Source organism: Cucumis melo, chromosome 8 (genome assembly GCF_025177605.1).
Source record: "Cucumis melo cultivar AY chromosome 8, USDA_Cmelo_AY_1.0, whole genome shotgun sequence".
Taxonomy (NCBI): domain Eukaryota; kingdom Viridiplantae; phylum Streptophyta; class Magnoliopsida; order Cucurbitales; family Cucurbitaceae; genus Cucumis; species Cucumis melo.
Window position 1 is genome coordinate 12,484,074 of NC_066864.1, and position 16,631 is coordinate 12,500,704.

At 32.0% G+C, this 16,631-nt stretch overlaps 1 long non-coding RNA gene across 1 annotated transcript; it reads left to right on the plus strand.

The window, feature by feature from the left end:
- The first annotated feature begins 10,744 nt into the window (after positions 1-10,744).
- Positions 10,745-13,746, plus strand: LOC127150463 (uncharacterized). The gene is made up of 3 exons (XR_007822791.1): positions 10,745-11,088; positions 13,053-13,245; positions 13,348-13,746. It is a non-coding gene; the product is annotated as an uncharacterized LOC127150463 (long non-coding RNA).
- Positions 13,747-16,631: the final 2,885 nt, after the last annotated feature.

A 16,631-nucleotide genomic window follows, 5' to 3' on the forward strand; every position in this document is an offset into this window, starting at 1 on the left:
TGTAGATCAGTCTACTCTTATTGTCCATGATTTATTATTGATGTCCATAGTTATTTTTTTATATCTAACCGAGGGTGGTTTGAGAGTATGGGGAAAAATGGTTTTAATTTTCCATTTCAAATGTTTCCAAATTATTCCATGCCTTTTCTTTTCTTTCTAGATCTATAATTCTAATGGTGGTAAGATACTTGCACGACCAACCACAGTAAGTGGTGAAGCTTGAAGGTGATAAAAGAAGGAGAAGGAAAAATAAGGGAGAGGGTAGTTCGTATAGTCGAATAGATATAATGTATTACATATAGTTTGAAAGTGTAATAACATGTGAGATTCAAAGTTATTATTTTTGAACTATAGGTACAAACATATATCTATATCTATATGTCTCTTGTCTTTCAACGGGAAGCTGAAGATAACTTTAGGTTCATTATTTTTATTGACATTTACAATAAGAAACAAGGAACTCTTGTACAGAATTATAGAATATTGAATTCTTTAGATATAATCAACTACTTTCGTCGTACTGTTAGGTTCAGGAGACTGCACAAAACATTCTTTAGCTGCTTCCTCCTTTTTCAGGCTACTTTTTCTATTTGTTGATAATTGTAGGGTTATTTCTTGTGAATTCCAGTCGAGTTTTTTGTGTGACCTAGTTTTTGTTGGTTATTTTCTGTCAATCTTTATATATGTTCTATTCATTCCGAACTAAGTATAGGTCCCAACTTCTATTGATAGGCTAAGAAAGCTGGTTCCAAGTTGAAAAGCAGAATTGTGGCTGAGCAATCAATAAAAAAGTGGTATGAAATAATTGAACAAATGGAAGACCAAGTGACTGCGATTCTTCAGGAAAAGAGGTTTCTAATGTTTCTTCATACGGCTATTTTTCTGCTTGTTTGTTCAATTTCCCATTCATTCTACTGTTGTTAATTTTAATAATTTCGTAGGGAAGAGAGAGCCCTAAGGAAAGCTGAGATGGAAGCAACAAAGGTACTATTCATATTTCTGTATTTCTAACTTTACGTTTTATTATTACTAGGTAGTTTGCATAATTTCAGGTGCAACATCACATACCCTCTACTTTTAGTGGAACCTTTACCAACCATGGTTGAGATTTTGTTCTCTCTTTATCTACACAGGCAGAAAATATGATTGTTCATTAGGAAAAAATATTTTCACGCCTTAAAAGGAACTGGTTTATAACTGACAGGGAGATTTTGTTCTTTCTTTAAGTACACAGGCATTATGTGGGCTTGTTTGGACTCAATCTAGACTACGGATTGGGGAATCATAAGTGTAGTAATCGAACTCAAAGTATATGTGATCAAACTGGAAATGTTGGTTAGCTAAACATTATTCTTTCCTCAAAGGCTTCCTTTTTACTCATCCATAGCTCATATGGAAATAATATGTGATTAGAACAATGGACAACTACGAGAATGTTTTGTATTGATGTTCTTCTTAGAATTCTAAAGATTAAATTGTTTATTTTGATATTGCTAGTAGAATGATTGAAGACATATTGAGTTGAAAGCTAAGCGATTGTGTAGATAGCCAAGCTATTGTTGAAGGTTAAAGATTGAGAAGACTTGTAGGATTTCTTATTTAAGTCTTGTATTAAGATCTTTTTTCATGTTCTGTCGTAGAATGTATACATAAACAGAATTTTAAGATTTCATTTTGTGTATAGAAATGTAAAAGACAAAGATTATAATTTTTTTAAAAATATTAATTTTATTGATTTGTTGGAGTGAGAAAAAAATATTTATCTACATGGACCTAATGTCGGTTCATAGAAAATGTAGAATAATACAACAATTAAATAAAACTAAATTTGTAAAAATGGACCCAAAAACAAGGCTTCAATGTCGATTTTAAACTGACATTATTGGGGATCTATAATGTCGGTTATAAGCTGACATTGTTGGCCTCTTTAATGTCGGTTGTAAAACGACATCAAAGCCCAACCGATATTAAAGGGCTTTAATAACACTATAAAAAATGTCGGTTTTAAATCGACATTAAAGTCCTTTAATGTCGATTTTAAATTGACATTAAAAAGGTCTTTAATGTCATTTTTAAACCGACATTAACGGCCTTTAACAACGCTCCCAAAGATGTCGGTTGCCAAGTGACATTAAAGCCCTTTAATGTTGGTTTGGTTTAAGGCCAGATTTCTTCTAGTGATGTAACCAAATTTAAACGTAACCAAATTAAATGATCGTGTAAAAAAAATAAAAGATCGTGTATAAAGAATCTTGAAAAAAATCATTTGGATTAGAGTAGCCAAATGTAAACAATTGTGAAAAAAAAGTAAACGATCGTGTAAAAAAAAATAAATCATCGTTTAGAGAAATCTAAATGATCGTGTACCAAAAGAATTAAAAAAATCGTGTACCAAATTTTTTATTAAAAAAATCATTTAAATTTGGATCCACAAATCTAAACAATAACCAAATTAAACGATCGTGTAACAAAATTAAACGATGGAATTGAAAAGATAAATTGTAGTCATATCTAAACGATCGAATACCAAATAATAACCAAATCTAAACGATCACAAATATATTACGCACGCATTGTTGACGACATGATTGATGGAGCATTTTTGGTATTTTACACGGTGGGCCTCTGGGCTTTTTCCGTTTTCAGAATTGTTATATAGATTGTAAATATTTTGCCGCTTTTTTATATTTTTAAAAAGACCCCTAATATAATTATTTTATCTTTAAATTTCAACTAATTATATAATCATATATAATTAATCAAATTTCTCCCAAAAACAAATCTCTTAAAACAAACAACTCTAATCAAAATTTTAACTTTAAATAATTAGATATTTTCCAAAATATTTAAATAATTAGATATTTTTCACAAATCAAATATTTCAACAATTTAAAATCATATAACACCCAAAATTCCAACATTAGTCAAAATTAAACTTAAGATAATTAAAATAAATTACCTTAATTTGGGGCGTTACATAAATGTCACATGTCAAAACCTCTAATTAATTAAATATTCATCCAACAAATATTTAATTAATTTCAATTCTCACAAAAATGAAATAATTCTAATTAAATGAATTCAAAATAACGTCCAATAAATTAAATCTAATTAAACAAAATTAAGATAATTAACTCCAAAATTATCTTAATTTTAAGGGCGTTACATCAAGACTCAACTGTAAGTGTATTAATTATCCTAGAGACTAAGTCACGATGAACAAAGAACCTCTCAACATTCTCATCTACATCATCAATGTCAAACATACGGGGGTTCCTAGAGGATCTCAAATCATGTTCTATGTCAAGAACATGACTTCCTTGAAATAACATGTAGTTCAATGACAATGTCTTTGGGTCAGGACTAGGAGCATCCATATGGGGTCAGGATCTCAGCATTCAGAAGAACCAGCAGACTTGAGAAGAACTGAGACAAAGGGATAGGAATCTTAACACCAAATGTTCCCACGTGTCTCAAAGCTGATTATATAATAAGAAGCCAACATCAACAATATCATCATTGTAGATTTGATAAAGAAAAGTCCCTAAGGCAACAGAAATGCTGGAAGCATGTGAAGAGGGAAACCAATTAGCAATGTCAATTTTATGGAGAATGGCATATTTGATACTTAGTGAAACAGCTGGAATCCCATCCACAAGACATATAGACAGAGTTTCTCGAGATAGTACAGAAGGCAAAACATCATTGGATGGATGTGAAGGAGTAGAGCTAGGTTCCACAGCGTTTTCCAAGAATCCATTGATTACGGCAGGAGAAATCTTAAACTTCAAGCCTCGAATGTGCACTGTTTGGTTATCAGAAGTACTCAGATTGTTGAATTCAAAAGGCAAATTTACTATAAACTCTCTTATCAACTAAGGATAGAATGACTCAACATTAAAAATTGTTTTGGACAGCCCTACTTTAACAATCAAGTCTATAACACTTAAGCAGGAATAGTGCTTATCAAACACATTCACCTTATCTGCAATACGCCTCTGCATTACACCTGCTTTAACAATCAAGTAAAGAATCAGGAACAGATTGTTGAACATCAACTGGTAAACTGGTCCAAACAGGAGAGCTAACTGTTGGAGAATGACAAGACTGTCCAATGTCTTCATTTATTGTAGAGAGCTGACCAGGTGTTGGAACAAATATATCTTCAGAGGAAGAACTATTGTCAAAGTAAAATGAAGTAACAGGAACATCAGCTTCGATGAGCTCAGCATTAGAAAATAAACCATTCTTTAACAACCTAGCTAGTGGAACATCTTCTCATTCATCCAAATCCATTTCAGACATATGAGACTCAGAGACAACCTGTTCATTTTTCGCATTCTCAGCAGCACTACTAGTAACATTCTCATCATGAATAGAAAAATTTGGGCTATCAAAAGGATTTACCTTATTCTTTTCAGACGGTAGATGATAAGGTCTTTGAGAGGGAGTGCTCTTAAATCTACGACCCCTCATTCGAACACTATGCATGTTGGTTCAAGTGTCAGGAACTTCAACAACAGCTTTCGACGAATGAGCTTGATATTTTCTTTTATGTGTATTTACCATTTTTAAATTTGAAAGAAAAACTTCAAGAATGTGTACTCTAGAATTTCGAAGATGAACAGGTTTCATGATAATGAAGGGACTTAAAATAAAAGTAACTTCCTGTAAAAATTAAGTGCCTTTTAATAAAAGTTATTTCGGCGCTGACGTGCCCATAAATGAAGACCATGATGCCTTTTCTCCACATCTCCCTGAATAAATAATAAAATTAAATTTTAAAAACTCCTGAACCAGCTTTCAAGTGCTCAAAAGAACCTGCATCCAGTGGTTTAGTAAATATATCTACCAACTGAAGATTTGATCGAACATGCTCAGGCGTAATTATTTTTTCCTTTATAAGCTCCTGATAAAATGATGCTTGGTGTCAATATGCTTAGTCCTGTTGTGCTGTATTGTATTTTTGGAAATATCGATTGTACTCATATTATCACAATAAAGTGTCATAGTATCTTGTTGAATACCATATTCTTGTAGCATCTGTTTCATCCAAATAAGCTAAGTACACCCACTTCTTGTTGCAATGTATTATGCCTCTACTGTAGATAGTGAAACACAATTCTGCTTTTTACTGAACTAGGAGATCAAATTATTTCCAAAAAAGAAATATCCTTCTAATGTGCTTTTTCTATCATCTGAGCATCCAGCCTAATTTGTATCACAATAACTAACAAAAATTGAATTTGCATCATAAGAGTGTAAAACTCCAAATTTGCTTGTTTCATGAACGTATTTGATTATTCTTTTAACTGCAAGTAGATGTGAAACATATACCCACAACATAAGCAACATCAAGTCTACTAGCTATTAAATAAAGCAAACTCCCAATCATACTTCTGTAAAGTTTATGATCTACAGACTCCCCATCACTATCCTTGGTGATTTTAATATGTTTAGCAGCGGGAGTTCTCTTTTGTTGAGACTTATCAAGGCGAAATTTTTTAACTATATTCTTAGCATATTTCTCCCGAGTGATAAAGATGCCATCTTTCCTTTCATTAATTTAAAGACCTAGAAAACAAGACAATTCCCCAATCATACTCATCTCGAATTCTGACTACATAATATCAATAAAATTTTTAACAAGTTCCTTTGGAAAACCTTCAAATATGATATCATCTACATATATTTGTGCAACTATCAAGTTTTTGTCAGATTTATTCACAAATAAAGTCTTATCAGCACCTCCCCTGGAGTATCCTTCATGACCAAGATAAATCGTGAGTCGTTCATACCATGCTCTGGGTGCTTGCTTTAAATCATATAGAGCTTTATTAAGTTTATACACATGTTGAGGATACACTAGATCAATAAAACCCTTAGGTTGAGCAACATACACTTCTTCATTCAAGTACCAATTTAGAAAGGCACTTTTAACATCCATTTGATACAGTTTGAACTTACAAACACATAATATGATAAGTAAAAGAAAAATAGCTTGAAGTCTAGCTACAGGTGCAAAAGTTTTATTAAAATCTACTTATTCCACCTGAGAGTAACCTTGAGCAACCAATCTGGCCTTGTTTCTTGTTACATGTCTTTTCTCATTTATTTTATTTTTAAATATCCATTTAGTTCCTATAACGTTTGCTTCCTCAGGTTTAGGAATCAAAGTCCACACATTATTTCGTTTGAATTGCAATAATAATTCCTGCATTTCATTTATCCAGAACTCATTTTTGAAAGCTTCATTCACTGATGTAGGCTCAATAGATGAAGTGTAGCAAATATTAGCAATCATCTTTGCATAACCAATCTTATCCTTTTTTCTGGTAGTAATCCCAACTGAAGGATCTCAAATTATGAAACTCAATGGATGATTCTTTTGGACATGTGAAGATAAAATAATTTTGCTTACATAAGCCATTACTTCCTTTTGAGTTGATTTAGAGCTATCATCAAAGCTATTTACACTTGTATCAACTGTAGGAATATCAGCCACAACTAATTCAGATGCAACAGAGGATTTAGATGGTAGATCATCATTATCATTTGTTCATCTGTATAATGTCTGCTCATTATCATTCATAAGCACATTAATAGTCTCTATAACCACTTTAGTTCTATTATTAAATACTCTATAACCACGACTATTATGAGAATATCCTAGAAAAATCCCTTTTTCTGATTTAGCATCCAATTTTCTATGATACTCTCTATCAGCAATAATATAACAAGTACTTCCAAATATATGAAAATACTTAACACTATGTTTTTTGCCCTTCCACGACTCATACAAGGTTACAGTAGTACCAGAACGAGTAGTAATTCTATTGTGAATATAACTCGTCTTCAGTCCAAAACTATAGTGGCAGAGATTTGGCATGAAGCATAACTCGAGCCATCTCTTATAAGGTTCTGTTCTTTCTCTCTACTACTCCATTCTATTGTGGTGTTAAAGGCGCTGAGTATTCATGATGAATCTCTTCTGTTTCATATAAATTATCCAATTCTTCATTTTTGAATTTCGCCATGATCATTACTGATTTGAACAATATTCTTTCCTTGTTCACGCTAAAGGCTCAAGCATAAACTAATGCACACTTTGGTAGTATTTGATTTTCCTCTGAGAAATCTTATCTAAGTGAAGCGAGAAATCATCCACAACTACAAACACATACTTTTTTCCTTCAAGGCTCTTAGTTTGTATGGGACCCATTAGATCCATGTGTAATAGTTCTAGAACTCTGTTTGTATAACACTCTTTCATACTTTTGTGAAATGTCTTGATTTTCTTTCCTAGTTGACATTCACTATAAAAGAACTTGCTGTTTGAGTCAATGTTTGGAATTCTTATGACAGCCTCATTCTTTATAGCCTTATCAATACTACTTAGACTGACAGGTCTAAGTTTCCTATGCCATAGTCGAGTTTGATCTTCTTTGATTGAATGACATACATCAGTATTGTTTGATACCTTATGGTAACAATTATCAGCCTATCTACAATCACTCATAAGAACTCTTTTATCTGCACCAGTCACTATGAAATTATCTTTTCTGAAATTTACAATATAATGTTGATCACAAAATTGATTGACACTAAATAGGTTTTCCTTGAGCCCTTCAACATATCGTACATCATTTAGACATGGTAGATTATATTTCTCAATATTTCCTTTTGCAGGGATTCTTCCTCTTGCACCATTCCCAAAAGTAACATGTTCCGATGTACACTGTATTAGTTTAGAAAAGAAGGATCTATTTCCAGTCATGTGTCTGGAACAACCATTATCAAAATCCAATTGAAGATTGAACTGTAGTAAAGGCAATATTACACCTTCTTGCATTCTTAACTCTTCATTCCTTATAACTTCTTTTGCCTCTTGGAGTAAATAAGTTTAGTTTGTACTTCTGTGAATGATAAGTAGCTTTCTAATATTGAAATCTGTATCTTTGTAATGCAAAACCAAAAGGTCGAATATGACCTTTTTTACCACAATAATGACATGCCCAGTTAATTTTTGTGGAAGACCTAACAACCTTTGTTTCAACTAGTTGGTCAGACTTGATGCCCACAGTAACAGGAACAAATTTTATACCATTTGCTTGACGAATGCTCATGAGTAAAGACTAAGACCACATCTGTTTAAACGAGACTGTCCTAAATTCAGTGTATGACCTAAAATTTCAGACCCTCAATTTAACATTTTGATTGATTTCATAGTTTGATCATATTCTGTCTGAACTTCCCTTAATTTTTGTTTTAAGGAAGATATTACTGACAATAATCATTCATTTTCTTCCATTAGACTCTTTATTTTTTCTTTTTGGATAGCTCTGGCTTCTAAATTCTCTTTCCACTAGATCTTCAACTATTCAAAGGACAAGTCATTTTCACTTTCTTCTTCAGAATCTTCACTTTCATCTTCAACTACAGAATCAGTCTCGGTGATATTCACAATGAATGCATTTGTACCCCCAAGATCTTCCTTACTATCATCAGTATCTTCATTAGACAATGTAGCACAAAAATTCTTCTTTTTCTTTCTTAGAAACGTGGGACATTCAACCTGATAATGACTAACTCGTCCACACTCCCTACATTTAAAAATTTTGCCTTGATCACCATCACTTCATCGGAAGTTGTTACCATCTCTTCTGTTAAAATTTTCATTATCCCTTCTATTATAACTTTCACCATCTCTTCATCTGAAAGTTAATTGAATTCCTAAAGTTGGACCCATTTGTATCTATATTTCTGAACTTCTTTACAACTTTAGAAAACTGTTTTGTCATAAGGGCTATTGACTCATTAACATTTACTTCACTTGGTGATTTATTTTCAGTTGACTCTTCTTCATATACTGATTTAAAAGCAACACCTTTACCTTTTTTTATTTTCTCTATTTAATATAGTCATCTCAAATAATTCATCCAGTTTTAGCTTAGTTATATCGTGTGCTTCTTCTATAGCTATAACCTTCATGTCAAATTTTCCAGGTAGAGAATGCAGCACTTTTCGCACTATCTTGGATTCAGGTATCTTCTCTACAAGGTTGAATGATTCATTGGCTATTTCCAAAACCCTCTCATTATATTCAGCTACAGACTCATCTTCAGACATTTTTAAGGCTTTAAACTTTGAGGTTACCGGTTATAAACTGGATATTTGAACTATTGTAGTGCATTCATATGCAACCTTCAATATTTTCCATGCTTCTTTAGTGGAACTACAAGAGTTAATTAATTTAAACACATTCAAATTAACACCATTAAATATAGCATTAAGATACCAATTGAAAAAGTTATGAGATAATTAATATACCCTTTTAATTAATTTTAAAATATTTGACTATTGTAATAGCTAGAGGGACAATAGAAGTAAATAACACATAAAGCTTTGGTAACCCAATTCAACAAATATCACCTACGTTTGGGGAGTTGCACACAGCTTAGATGAGTAATGTAATTAAGATTCCCAATAGTCAATATACATCAATATAGTAAGTTATAATCAACTCAAGTATATGACTATCTTAAAGCATTTAATAACTTAAGACTTCAGGCTCTCCCTGAACATATGAGTGAATCTTCTTGAAGATGGTTTCATATTTCCCCTAAGTTTAAAATGATCTCTTGATCATTACTGCTTCTTTCATATTACTGATCATTAATTTCATCACAAATCAACACGTTGAGACCATAAATAGTTAATCGTACTAGCTTCTTTCGCTCACACCTCTGCAACGATAGTTTCGACTAGTAGCACAAAAAGCTTTCTCCGTTCGTCAGTCGTGTCCATTCACACAACTTCCGTAGTATATAAAGGAAGATATTGATAAAAGATTCCTAAAATAAAAGAAGATCTTTTATGTTTTTGAAATTAAATAACTCATTAAATAAAAGATAATCTCATTAAATCGTTTTGACAAAATTCCAACACTACTGTCTATTTTGTCCAGCTCCCGTTTTATTCAATCAACTAATGATCATTGTAGCTCATACAAATCAAATGATGAGTTTTCATAGGCAAAATTCCATAATTCATTCAAGATTATGATCGAGTCACTTATGAACATCGTAAGAAAATTTTTCTTAATTAATAGATTTACAATGAGATTAAATTAAGTGTTTCACGAAGCAAAACTATAGAAACTCAATGTATACCTCCACTTTCATGTCTCTAGATGCATGATTTCTATTATTAAATCAATTATTTGTAACAATTACAAAGTGTGTTATATCATAGTGTGTCAGCAAAGATAAGATACTAAAATTTTATCTATCAATATACCATAGTCCCTTTAAACTATTTTTTCTTAAACATAATCAATCCATGTAGAAACTACATACTGATCAAGATTACAATAATCAACTTTGAGTTTAATATGTATTGTATAATATACCATCGGGGATAAAATTGTTAAAGTTTTGGTTGTCCTTGAGATTTCAAAATGTACCTTTTTAGTCACAGGTTTATAAGAATAGACACATTTGGCCTTTAAGTTTTTAGAATGTAACTTTTTAGTCCTTGTATTAGAAGAAATATGACCTATAATGTCGGTTGAAAAAATAAACACAGATCTTTAATGTCGATTTGAAACCGACATCAAAGATGAAGCTTTAATATCAATTTAAAACCGACATTAATGACTCCTTCTTTTAAAAACCAACATTAAAGGTACATTCTAGACCTGTCCAAACACCCCAAAAGCTAACCCATCAAACCTAACTCCCAATAACCCTCACATATAAATACCTTCTTTAGGGTTTTTTCAACCTTATACACTCTCAAACTCCCGTTATTTTCATTTTCATTGCAGCTTCTTCAATAACACTAATCATGGCTAAATGAGGAGGAGTTCGTGGCAAGTTTGGCAGAAGCTTCAGTGGTAGAGGTCGTGGTGGCGATCATGGTTGTGGATGTCATTGTGTTGGTTACCGTGACGAACAGGGTTGTTCTTCTATCGACATTGCATAGTTTTTCGCTTGAGCATGGTGACTTTTTGCTTAGACATAATCTAGAAATGATGCTGCAAAAGAACAAGTGGAAGTTCGGCTGAATTTTGATTTTCTTTCTGAGGTTAGATCTTCGGAGATAGTGGTTAATGATACAAAGTTTTCGATCTTCTTTGGTGTTCTTGCGGTGAAGATTAAATTAAGAAAACTTGAAAGACGTTCTCCCTAGTGAAATTAGTTGCTTGACATTCTTTAAATTACTGTAAATCTTCAACGCCCTAGATTTTGATATAATCATGGCATTTTCGTCGAAACCTCGTGATTTCTCTTTGTTTTTAACGAATTGAATATATAGTTTCGATTGTGGCTTCTCTCTACTTTGTCATTGCTTTGCCTCCGTCTTTTCCCGAGGTGAAGCCAAGACTCTAGTTCGAATCGGCTTCGATCTAAACTTTGCAAAACAAGATGGCGTCAACAATTTCAAACCATACATTTGTTCAGCATCCGAAGATGAAAATCCATCGAAACTCATTTCGGAAGAACTCGAAGTTGAACTAAAGAACAATATGTCTTCTTCCCGATCATGCTGATACACAAAAATTCAAAACCTCTTCAAGGATTTGGATGCAGAGGAAAACACCTGAGATTCTATAACGATATATTCTTTTAAATAAAATTCTTTAGACAATCGGAGGTAGCATGTCAGATATTGAAAAGTGGTTTGAGCAAAAGCTCTCGGTAGAGTAATCTCTCTAACAGTCTCTCACAATTCGATTCTTCATTTCATCTCTTTTCTTTTTTATCTCATTCTGTTTTCTGTTTTCCTCTATGTTTTTGGCTTCTTCCTTTTCAGCAATCTCCGAAGTTTATCTACTCCGTCAAGTTAGTTTCCTCTGCATTTTAGCGCTTTACGGATCTTTTTCTGCCTATATTTTCATTTCTGACGAGCGTATGACCCAAATGTTTTGATGCTTTGAGGTTTTGTTGTATTTGCTTTAGTGACTATACTTTTTCGAATGTTAATAACTTGGACCATTGCGCTAAGTATTTAAATCAAACACTTATCACATTTGGGTTTTCGGCTTCGCTCGATCTGTTCTTGAATGGTCTTGTTTGCTTTGAACCTTTTTATTTTTATGTTAAATAAGTTGGTTTCAGTTTTTTACTTTTTTTTTTTTTTTTTGATATGTGTACTGAATTATATAGTTTTCAGTTGTAAGGACTTGCAATTGTATATTTGTATATATTTCTTAATGAACAGAGACAGAGGTAATGGCATTTTCTAAAGTTTATGTATTGTACAACATTACCAAACGCTTCAATTATGAGTAAATTTGTATGACTATGCTAAGAAATTTATGAAATGATAATTTGTTTAGTTATTTTATGGATATTTAGTATATCGAATATCGAAAAAGTGACACACTTGATGCTTTGGATTTGGTTTGCTACTGCGGTAGGCGAATGCTGATGTTGACCTTATTGAGAAGCTTCTTAATTACAATATCTTATTGAAAAAGTATCTAAAAACAGGGGAAAAACTCAAAACACATTAAATTTTGTAAATAGGAAAAAACAAGTAGAAATATATGTCTCATGTTATGATCTTTAATTTGAGAAATCTATAGCTATTGGTTTAACACAAATATGTTAATAGTGAGAATCATCTAGGAATATATTAATGCTACTTTTAGTTTAGAAGTTACTAAACATTTTACATGGAAATGGATTGATATCATTCATTTGCATTCTTTTAGTTTGAATCCATACCATTTGTTTATAAGTACAAAAACTATTATGAACTTATGATTTATAGTGATCTATATTGCTTTTAGAGGTTTCTTACGACTATCATTAGAAATTATGTAGGTTTCAATGCTAATTTCTATTCAAAATTAATTAGTTTTGTGAACACTATGTTTAGAGCTAGAATCTCCCAAGTTTTATTTACTATGTTTCATTTTTTTTTCACTAATTTTATGTGTTACTCAAGTTATTAATCTTTAAAGCTTTCTATTTTTCATTAGTTAGGTGGTGAAGTTTACGATTTCCCATTTGTCTCTCTCTTTAATTTTATTTACTTTGTAGGGTCTGAAACTTTGAGGGGTTTTTGCTGATCTTCTAACCTTCTTGACTTGAATACGACACCTAGTGATCCTTCTATTTTTGAGGTTGTTGATTTGGCCTCTGGTTCCCCAGCTGTGCCTGAGGGTGATCCCTTCCGCTTCTGCCCTACCTTCTGTTTTTGTTCATCCTTCAAGTGTTTGTTCTACTTCTCCGGGTTTGAACTCCTCTGCTGCTTCTCTGTCTGTTCCTCCAATTGGTTCTCATGCTCTTTCTATACCTAAAGGCACCCCTTTTGCTTCTATTGTTCTCCCTACAGATACTATGGGTTCTTCATCCATCCCCAAGGTGTCAAGAAGACCTCTTATCAAGGGTCAAATAGTGGTTACAATCAAGGCCGTCTGTCATAAGCTCCCTCTGAATGTACCTCCTGTGCCTATTGACGATGTCTCATTCCATTAAGAGGAAAGTGTTCACAAATGGAAATATGTTGTTCATTATCGAATTGCTAATGAGCTTAATATTTTCGACAAGCATCAATCGTGTACTTCTTTAATTGAGCTCATTTAGAATCTTTGGTTAATGAAAATTGTCTTTGAGGTTGGTCCCTTTTACCCTCGTTTGATTGGGGAGTTAATTGTTTATCTTCCCACTTACTTTAATGACCTTAGTCCCGATGAATTTCAAAAAGTACATGTGCATTAAGTCCGCTTTACTATTTCTCTGGCTCTTATCAATAAGTTTTTTGGTGTGTCCTTGCCTGTTGACTTTACTACTTGTCCTCCGTCTCTTCAGCAACTAGCTATGAAACTAACTGGTGACACTGTGCATTCCTGGCCTACTAATGATCAACTTCCTGTCGTGTCGTTGAGTATCAAGTATGCTATACTACACAAAATTGGTATTGCAAACTGGATTCTCTCAATTCATGCCTCTACCATTTCTACTTCTCTTGGTCAGCTTATCTATCTGATTGGTACAAGTTCTAGGATTGATGTGAGGGAGTTTCTATTTCAACATTTGTTAAGACATGTCACCAAGTTTGGCATAAATATTCATATTTGTTTTCCATGTCTCCTTTGCACTCTTTTGTTGTCTCAGCATCCCACTATCCTCTCTACTCTTGATGTGGTTGGTCTAAAGCCTAAGACAATTGCTCCTAGTTTTCGTCTGTTTCAGGACACATGCTCCTGATCTGCCTTCTAAGTGTAACTTAGATAAGCTATAGAAAATTTGATAAATATATTTTGCTATATTTTATGACTAGTTTTAATATTTTTTTTTTATTTTTGAAAATATTCCTATTTTAATCATGAATGGTATGTTTCCTCTTTCTCCCAAGATGATAAAAATAAGTTATGATCCAGAGTATAGAGAATTCATACAAAACTTGTCATCAATATGATTACCAATACTTTTAGAGAAGAATGAGTTGTTAACCATGACTAGTTTATAGATCTTAGATTCAATTTCCAGAAAACAAAACTTTTGCCAACTCAATCTTTTGTACGACTTTATTGCAATGAATGATAAAAAAACAAAAAACATGTTTAGAAATTTGGTGCTTTAAAGAAATATATATATATATATATAATATTAATATTTTTCATTTGACCCACAACTTTAAATTTGACTTCTTAATTCTTTTTCTTATTTATTAATTTTAATTTTCCAAGTTTTATATAGATATAAAAACCAAAATTTCTAACACAGCAGTAAGTAGGAAGGATTTGATGTGATTAGAAAAGATTCTCTCTTTATTAAATATGAATATCTTATTTTGTATTGTAGCCATACACTCAAAATCAAAGTGCCTTACACCCATTTCAAATTGTAAGACAATCAAAAACATAGATACCCTTTAGTGAAAAGGTACCCTACTCATTATTTAGCATTACTTTGCCTCACCCCTTTCATTTAATTCAATTCTACTCATACAACAAACAATATTGCTCTACAACTACGTACACAAACCCTAAATGGAAAGGAAAATGCATTTGAATAATGAGAATTAAAATGCAACGTATTTTGTGTAATTTTATGCCTATAAATAATATTAATTGCAACTCCCCTGGGGCCTCATATTTGTTGTAGTATAAAAAAAGTATTAAAACTCTTAAAATTAACTATCCTTAAACATCTATTTATTACGACGAAAATATGTTGCTCAAATCGGCTTGTTGAAAAATAAAAAGAGATCATTCTATTTGAATTTTAGTTAAAACATATCACTATAATTGTTAAAAAGTAAGTTCCAAATGAGCATGAACAAAATTACCATGAAAAATAATGGATTCGATCCACTCTTCTCATTGTTCTGTTTCCTGCCCAATAAAGATATGGATATGAAAAGGCCACAAGTGATGGTTTGATTGAGACTCTCTCTTGTCTAGTTAGGAGTCGGTACAATATTTTCTTAGTTGTATTAAATCAATAATAAAAAAAAAATTGTGCTAGACCCCTATTATTTGATTTAAATATATATTGACTAGAGACTAGCCATATATGAAGGGAGCAATAATAGTTGAGCATTGACGTCTCTAAGTTTAGAGGATTTATATAGTACACTTCTCTGAGTCTTTTGACAGAAACCTTAAATAATAAATATGACAATTGAGAATTTAACTTAGATTTTCGAGAGATTGTCCATGAACCGTCTAAGGTGCAATTTCTCTAAACCTTAACCCGTTTGGTAGTTAACAAGACCTCCTACTTGTCTGTTTAAAATGAGTAACTAATTCAGTTCAAATTTGTCAAATTTTTAGGTGAACCAAGAATCAAACCAAAAAAATTAAATTAAATTGGAGCTTTTTTATATAGATTGAAAGTGGACAATTTTTTTTCTCTGTCTTTGGCGATTTTCTAAATAAAAACTCCACGCATCCAATAATAATGGGTCTTTTCTAAACACCAAATATATATGCATCATATAATTAAAGTATTAAATGATATCAATAATGCTAGACTTTATATATATATGTGTATCCATCTTCCAATATTGTTCAGTTTGGTTTTGATTGGTTTTACCAATGAAGAACGGATTTAAACTAATACCTTTTTGGTTTTCTCTAAATAAAGACCAACATATCTAAATTTATATTAAAACAAAACCAAACAATGGATGGGTTTGGATTGCTTTGGTTTCTTTTATTGCTCAATGTTAGATAAACATATTCCGAGCATTCTAAGAATTTTTAAACTCTTTCTTTCATACTATTTTCTTAGAATCCCTCTAATATAATTAGTTCATTTGAATTACAAGTTGTATACAAAAAGAGAAAAAAAGAGTTTGTCTATTCATGAATCTTCAAATAATTTTTATGAAGTTTTGTAAATTTAGAAAATTGAAGAATTTTGATCATGCTTCCATTTTACAGCTTGAAGCACTAAAACGATATCATGAGAGCTTTTACACAATAATATATGATTGATATTGGGAAAGGAGGGAGAGAGAGAGAGAGAGAGAGAGAGAGAGAGAGAAATAAAAGTAAAAATATCATCACAAGATAATAATACACCACCATGATACTGCCACGTGGAACCCACATCAAGACTTGAATGGATAACCACATAGCAGATCATATCATCATCATTTTCAAATTA